The 8,483-nt window shown below is 50.9% G+C and overlaps 1 protein-coding gene across 6 annotated transcripts in view; it reads right to left on the reverse strand.

Annotated features, from left to right (window-relative positions):
- The window catches only part of SLC51A (solute carrier family 51 subunit alpha), an 87,556-nt gene that overhangs the window by 77,963 nt on the left and 1,110 nt on the right, over positions 1 to 8,483 (reverse strand). For 3 of the 6 annotated variants that reach the window (XM_043522640.1, XM_037909088.2, XM_043522641.1), the window contains one exon: positions 5,221 to 5,427. The gene's annotated coding sequence lies outside the window, so the exon portion shown is untranslated. Of the gene's footprint in view, positions 1 to 5,102; positions 5,120 to 5,220; positions 5,428 to 6,354; positions 6,477 to 6,547; positions 6,569 to 8,483 lie in introns of those variants that run through there. The other 3 variants (XM_037909085.2, XM_037909084.2, XM_037909087.2) reach the window with 3 other exon arrangements.

The following is an 8,483-nucleotide window of genomic DNA, read 5'->3' on the forward strand; positions in this document are numbered from 1 at the left end:
ACAGGATAAGTTTCAGAGTGGTAGCCATGTTAGTCTGTATCCTCGTTGTTTTTGCAGTTACAGGATAAGTATCTGTGGATTGCTATGAAGCTGCACATGACTAGCTGAGTAATTAACAACGATTTTGAGAACAGAATGATAACTGATGGCAAAGATATCCCCACAGCAATGCCAACACACCCCTGCAAACTGCATTAGCACATGGTAGTAGAAAGACTATAATTAGGAGTATTTCTGGGTGTAAGAATTCCCTCACAGCTTAAAACTGGCAGATAACACTTACATGCACACTGAGCTACACAAGCCAACAAAACAATGCAAAACTACACTGTACAATCTGTACGTTTTTAAAAGCAGTTGAGAATTATAGTGTCATTTACACTGCATGCATCATTGATGTCAGGCCTCCCTGTTCTTCGATGCATTTCTCCTATGTCTTGCATTTGCCTCTGTGAGTATCTTTAACTACTACATTTTACGATTTAAATCTTGCCTTTGAGCTGCATTTTGAAGCAGAACTGCCTACTGAGAAAGATAACTAACAACAAAAATTTACTCACATTCCTCCTTTTCTGCCCACGCGTCCCCTCACTGAAGCCCTTAGGCCCTCACCCAACTCCCACTCAAGTCAATGACTCCCATGGGAGCTGCACTAGGTCCTCAGTGAACAAAAAGGGCTTAAGTAGTACAGTGCACAGGTGTTGTTCTGCTCCTTCGCACCAGTGTAAATTCTGCACCCAAAGAACTTCATCAAGCATTTGAATGCAGCCTAGCTGATCAGATATTAAATTGTAGCTCTCCACACATAGTAATCCTACCTGTATGCAAACTGAAGCAACTTCAAACTAGATTTTCACACTGCATTTTGATAGTAAAGCAATGGGATGTGACTGAATGGGCAAACTGAACCCAATGTATTTTCTTCACTTCCATTTCATCTCCCTTTGCTAGTTCAAATGTGTCTTTTATCATTTGACATCTGCATACACCAGTATTATTTCTTTAACAGCCCATCTATCCTTAGCATGAAGTAAGCATTTACTATTAAAAACACACATGGTGAGGAAGGTGAGGGCTTGGGGGATTTCTGAAGTCCTACACAAAAATAATCTTACTTTGTTCACCCTTTAGACACCAATGTCTCTCTTTTTCACTTCTGATTATTTGACCTTTTGCTTGTCTGAGTCATACAGAAGATAATCAGCATAAGATATATGACCTGAAGCTGCCGTTTCAAAGCAGTTTCCTACGGGGTCAAATACTGCAATAACATCCAGTTCTCCTCTGGTTTTCTTAGAAATGAAACAGTAAAACCATTCAACTACATGGCTGGCTGCCTTTCAGAGACAAGCCCCACTGCCTTGCTTGTGGTTTCAAGTACTTTTTTCTCCAGTTTGTGGGTACTGTGTTCCTGACAAGCCCAGAAGCACCACTCGTAGAAAACAGAAAGAATTATGGCTCAGATTTTTAGAACTGCTTGCACAAAAATGCATGCACAATTGCATATCTAATTTGCATACACACACTGTAATTGTGTGTGCAAATCAGTTATGTGCATGCACAAAGAGCAATTAGATCCATAACTAGATATATGCATGCACAGATACCCAGTTTGCAGAGACCAAGGATGGTTCTTGAGGTTAAGGCGTTGTACTGGGACTGAAGAACTCGGGATTCAGTTCTTGCCTCTGCCACAGACTTCCTTTGTGCTCACAGGTAAATAACGTAATGTCTCTTTACCTCAGCTCCTCATCTGTAAAACTGAGATAATACTTTCTTTTCCCCACCCCTTTGCCTGTTTAGACTGTAAGCTCTTTAGAGAGGGGCTATCTCTTCTGATGTATATGTAAAGCACCTAGCACATTGGGGTCCTGATCTCAATTGGAGTCTCTCAGCACCATTGTAATGCACCTAAAATAATAACTACAAGTGTCATCGTGGTAATTTTGAATGTAAATAAGGCTCATCAATTGCCAACATATTTTTGCTCATTCTGTTCTGAAAATCTAGCCCTTCATATGTGTTACCCATAAAATACTTTTGAAAATCACTTGCTAATTATCAGAAGTGACAGAGTTCTGTATTTGTTTCACACCACACAACTAAAGGTGTTTCTTACCCTCTTCTTACCCTCTGTTTCTCAAAATGACGAGAACGGGTGGAGTTTCTTCGGTTTGAAAACAAAATGGACATTTTGTCATCAGTGCAGAATGATGTACCCAAAGGTTAAACCTATGCTCACAAATGCCTGATCTTAGATCATTTGGCTTAGTCAGTTTAGTGATAGTTTTCACAGTCACTGCTGCAAGTCTGTGACCAACACCTCCCCACCACCACCCTGTTTGTAAAAAAAATTAGAGTCACCTTTTACTAAGTGCTAACTTCAAGTACACAAGGAGCAAAATTCTGTCCATTTCAGAATTCCCCCCGACTCCACACCTCTGCAAGCAGCTTGAAATCACATTATCCCAGTGAAACAGAAGAAAAACGACTTACATCATCCGACCTTTGGTTGGTCAGTGATCCTGAGAGCAGGATGCTAATACCTAGCAATTTTGCAGAATTAATTAACCCTTTGGAGCTTTCATGTGTATCTTCCCCATAGCCACAAATACACCGCAGATTGTTTACAATGCACCATGATATGTAGAGCAAAGACTGACTCGGTGGGAAAGCAACGATATAAACTTTTATGAATAGTCAGAGTGGCCCATGGAAGCAGAGAGCAGATCCTCACCCTGTGCGCCATGTCACAACGCCACTAGCTCAGCTTTGGCCCAGACCCTACAGGACTCATACCACCTCTTTGCCATCCAGCTCTGCTCATGGGCCAAGGGGGAGCAATGACTCTTCCCCTCCTCCGCCCATCTCCGGCACCTGTGTCCTCACCCATGCTATAGTCCCTATAGTACACTGCTCCGGTGACACATGGGGGCATTAAACCTGCCCTAAAAGGACACTTTAAAGTCTTAAGGGTCCCTTAGCATCAGAACACAAGAAGTCCTCAGATATCCAATTCAGCCCACGTAGATTAGAGACCAGTCTTCTGCCTTTGTCTGAGCTTTTTCCCTGTGCTCAAGATCACACAATTGTGCACATAGTGCATGCTATATACCAGGGGTAGGCAACCTATGGCATGCGTGCTAAAGATGGCATGCGAGCTTATTTTCAGTGACACTCGCACTGCCCGGGTCTTGGCCACCGGTCCCGAGGGCTCCGCTGCTGGCCTGGGGTACTATCTGCCGGCCCCCTTCCAGCTGGGGTTCCATCTGCCGGCCCCGCTCAGCCCACTGCCAGCCCCGGGTCATGGCCACCGGTCCCGGGGGCTCCACTGCTGGCCTGGGGTACCAGCCGCCGGCTCCCTGCCAGCCGGGGTTCCGTCTGCTGGCCCCACTCAGCCCGCTGGTGGCCCCGAGTCCCGGCCACTGGTCCGGGGGGCTCCGTGGCTGGCCTGGGGTACTATCTGCCGGCCCTCTGCCAGCCAGGGTTCTGTCTGCCGGCCCCGCTCAACCCGCTGCCAGCCCTGGGTCCCGGCCACTGGTCCCAGGGGCTCCACTGCTGGCCTGGGGTACCGGCTGCCAGCCCCGGGTCATGGCCACTGGTCCCGGGGGCTCTGCTGCTGGCCAGGGGTACCGGCTGCTGGCTCCCTGACAGCCGGGGTTCCGGCCGCCGGCCCCGCTCAGCCCACTGCTCGCCCCAGGTCATGTCCACCGGTCCCAGGGGCTCCGCTGCTGGCTGGGGTACTGGCCGCCGGCCCCTGCTAGCCAGGGTTCCATCCACCGGCCCTGCTCAGCCCACTGCCGGACCCGGGTCATGGCCACCAGTCCCAGGCGCTCTGCTGCTGTCCTGGGATACCGGCCGCCGGCCCCCTGCTAGCCGGGGTTCCATCCACCAGCCCCGCTCAGCCCGCTGCCAGCCCCGAGACATGGCCACCGGTCCTGGCGGTTCCATCCGCCAGCCCCGCTCAGCCCGCTGCTGGCCCCAGGTCCCGGCCACCATCCCAGAGGCTCCACTACTGGCCTGGGGTACTGGCCGCTGGCCCACTGCCAGCTAGGGTTCCGTCCACCGGCCCCCTCAGCCCGGCCACCAGCCCTGGGTCCTGGCCACCAGTCCGGGGGACTCTGCTGCTGGCCTGGGGTACCAGCCGCCGGCTCCCTGCCAGCCGGGGTTCCGGCCACTGGTCCCGCTCAGCCCACTGTCGGCCCCGGGTCCTTGGCCACCGGTCCGGGGGGCTCTCCTGCTGGCCTGGAGTCCCGGCCGCCGGCCCAGGGCTCTGCAGCCGCCCCAGTTGTGGCCCTCTGGCCCCAGCCTAGGGCAGTGAGGGGTGCAGACAGGGCCAAGAGGGGGTGCAGCTCAACATGGATCACATGGATTCTTATTACTGGCACACAAAACCTTCGATTAGAATGAATAAATGAAGACTCAGCACACCATTTCTGAAAGGTTGCCGACCCCTGCTATATAAACTGCTCTCTAGCCCCATAGATGGGTTAAAAAAATAAGAAGAAAAGTTGGAAAACTATCATTTGTGAAGACCAGTAGGTCCACTGCTTCCTTATGCACTTAACACCAGCCCATTCTTCTGCTCCCAAGAACCTAATCCTTTAAATTCCGTCTGTGTAAGCACCATCTCTTCCCACAAACAGGCAATCCAAGGCACCACACATTTCTCTCAGAGCCTTGACAGTTTGGCCAATATGGTATTTATGTCCACATGTAAAAAGGCCAAGGAACCCATTATTTCCCCCTACTAAAGAGTATTTCTTTTGAATCATGTAACCGCTGTGCCCAAAACTGGGTTTCACACTTTTCTATACAGTGTTTTCATTGATCGTTTGCTCATACTTTTCCAATTAAATTAGCAGTTATGCTTGTGTTTCACATTGCTCTGTTCTATTTCTGTTCTTTTTGGACCACACTTTGGTGGCTCAGAAGTTTGAGAGGTAAAGCACACTGACCAGATGTTATATGCAGGCCCACAGGTTTCCATAAATGTCAGAAAAAGGGGGAAAGATGAAAACTAGGAAAGCAACGGGTCCAGACTGTGGAAAAAGGAGGATGACATGGGTAGATTTTGCAGTCATGGTTCAAAGGACACTGACCTCTACCTTGGCAGTTGTCTGCATTGTAGATTTTAATGTCTTCAGTCTAAACTGTATTCTCTTGATGTTGTTTTAACTAATCCAGGTTGTATCACTATAATCTAATAATGAATCTTACTGTGAGATGGAGATTTTCAGTATCCAGCAGCCAAACCACCGTGGCTATGAAGCAAGTTCAAATCCAGTCACTCTTTGATGCAGTGTGCAGTAGTAACAAATCCATGCTGCAGCATGGTGCTAAGGAGGTCGGTGCTGCTGGAGATGGCATCATTTAGACGAGATGTAGAAACCGATGCGCAGATCACACTTGGTCACAAAATGGCTCCTTTGGGAAAGAAGAGAGATGCTAATTCTGGTGCCCTGCTCAAAATTCCCAAGTCAGGCATCTAAATTCTTCCTCCCTAAATTTCCCTTTTGAGTGGAAGGGATGTCTGCTCAGAAACCCTTTCTGGCCTTCTTGCATCCTTCCACAGGGTGGGAGATCAAAGAGCCATAGCCTGGTGGGGACAAGGCATGGGGTCATTTGCTTGCAACGCCCCCTTCACCTGAACCCTTCCATGGGGTTAGGGGGAACAGCAACAGGCTGGAAAGCAGCAGAATCTTCCATTCCATCCCTAGACTCCTCCATGGAGTTGGGGAGAGAGGAGCAGTCCCAGCCATGAACAGGGGCTTGAGTCCAGGGCAGAGAGAAGAGGTAGGAGAGACACTTGCCCTTTGGACTGCTTCCCAGTGGCATCTGTGCAGTGCAGAGGGCTGGCTGCTCTTGTGCATACCCACTGAAATGCCTTGTCTGGCCACTGGTGGTTGTGTGGGTCTCTGACAAGAGTGGGGGACGAAACACAACCCACCCAAAACAAAGCAAACATGGTAACAAGAAAAAAGAGCAGGCGTTCAGAATTTAACAAAAATACTCAGATGTGATTTTTGCTGCAATGAGCAAAATGTGATGCTGGCAGCATCCCTTCAAATGGTTATTATCCTTGTAAAAAACCTGCTGCACTTTGCTGAGCTTTGAGGGGCATGTTTCATTCCTTACTGATATTCACCTCCATCCCACGCAGACCTCCCATTATTTCCCTTTTTTTATGATTGCAAAATCATTTAATCAGCAATGCCCAGCTGGGAAACAGAGTTCAGGGAAAGTGCTGTGCCCAGCAAGTCTAAAACCTGCACCCAGATCAGGAAAATGTGCCAAGCGGCCCCAGTGACCCGGGGAGAGGCAGGCACAACCCAAATTGTTGCCAACTCTCACCATTTTATCATGAATCTGACAATGTCTTTCCCTTAAAGCCCCACTCCTGGAAGCAAAGGGTTATGGGGAAATTGCAGCTTTCATTAAAAAAAAAAAGTATGTTTCAAACCCTCACAGTCGCGGTAAAATGCTGAAAATGTGACCTGAGGGTGTCTTAAAGGCTCAAAAACCAGCAGGCAAAAAATAATAATACCTAGCTCCAATACAGGGCTCTTCACTCCGAGATCTCAAAGCAAACCCAAACAGGAGCCTCATTTCTTTTTTTTAATCTCATAATTTTGTTTTTTTTTTAAATCTCATAAATTTAAAGCAAATCACATGATTTTGCAGGGGCTGACACATAATTGCAGTACACTGAGGCTGGCAGTGCAGGATTTCATATAGGTTGATTGATGCCGGGATTGATGTGGGAGCCAGTGCATCATGATGGCACGGGTGTGTCAAGGGATTCAGTGCGCTGGGCAGTGAGGCTGGCACCGGCATGTCGGGAGATTTGGTTCATCAGGCGGTGATGTTGGCACAGGTGTGTCGGAGGCATTCGATGCATCATATTGATATTGGCACAGGCGAGCATGAAGCTGGGTTGCCACGTGGCTGGGTTTTTGACTGGCCCAGCCAGTTTTTGTGCTGCCGTGTTGGTTTAATGTGCCATTTAGTTTCATTTTCCACTTGCTACACGTGAGGTAGCTCTGCCATTCACACCCCCGTGGGCTGAGTACGGAAAGAAAAATGATAAAATAACAGAAAAACGTACCTGGGGGGGCAGGGGTAGAGTGTTTTTAAATGACTCTGTAAAATAGTCATATTAATCAGCTCGGGGTGGCACATGGACCCTTTTGTTGGTGGGGAGGGGAGAGACCAGTAAGCTGAGGGCATGTTGGCGTGGGCACACACACAGCGACACACCGCGCCACGGCGCTGGCACACGGAAGGCAAGGCGCTGGGCCATAGTACTGGCAGATGCAGTGGGGTGCCGTGCCGTGGCATTGGTAGATGCAGCGAGGCACCAGCCCATTGTATTGGCACATGAGGGCAAACTGCCTGGCCTGGCGCTGGCACACGCGGTGAGGTGCAGAGCCGTGACATTAGCACACGGGAGGCGAAGCGCCTGGCCATACCACTGGCACATGGGAGACACTGGGCCAGGGCGTTGGCACACAGGAGGTACTGGCCTGTGACGTTGGCACACACATGGGAGATTCTGGGCTATGGCTCAAGCACAGCAAGGTGCCATGCTGTGGCATTGGCACACAGGAGATGAAGTGCCTGGCACACAGGAGGCACCGGGCCCTGGTGTTGGCAGAGGAGAGGTGAGGCACCGGACTGTGGCATTGGCACAAGGGACGCGCCGGACTGTGGCATTCAGATACAAGAGGGGAGGCATCAGGGCGTGGCTTTGGCACACATGTGCTGAGGCACCAGGTCATGGTGATGGCACACAGGAGGCGCAGGGCTGTGGCATTGGCAGAGGAGAGGGGCCAGGCCGTGGCGATGGCACACGGAAGGCACCGGGCCATGGCCATGACACACGGGAGTCACTGGGACATGGCAATGGCACACAGGGGTGCCGGGCCATGGCGATGGTACACGGGAGTCACTGGGACATGGCGATGGCACAAAGGGGTCGCCGGGCTGTGGCGTTGGAAGACAGGAGGTGCCAGGCCGTGGCGATGACAGAGTGGAAGTGATGGGCCATTGCGCTAGCACACGTGAGGCGCAAGGCTGTGGCTAGGGCAGAGGGGAGGCACCAGGCCGTGGTGATGGCACATGGGAGGTGCCCAGCAGTGGCGTTGGAAGTGGGGAGGCGCCAGGGCATAGCTTTAGCAGAGAGGTGGCACTGGACTATGGTGATGGCACACAGGAGGTTCCAGCTGTGGCACTGGCAGAGGAGAGGCGCCAGGCCGTGGCGATGGGAGAGAGGCACCAGGCCATGGCGATGGGAGAGGGGAGATGCCAGGCTGTGGCTTTGGCAGAGCAGAGGCACTAGAACATGAAGTTGGCACTCAGGAGGTGCCAGGCTCTGGCGATGGCACTTGGGAGGCGTCAGGCTGCAGAGTAGAGGCACCAGGCCATGGGGCTGGCACTTGGGAGATGCCAGCCATGGCGAGGGCACACAGGAGTTGCTGGGC

The sequence above is a fragment of the Chelonia mydas genome, chromosome 9 (genome assembly GCF_015237465.2).
Source record: "Chelonia mydas isolate rCheMyd1 chromosome 9, rCheMyd1.pri.v2, whole genome shotgun sequence".
NCBI classification, from domain to species: Eukaryota; Metazoa; Chordata; order Testudines; family Cheloniidae; genus Chelonia; species Chelonia mydas.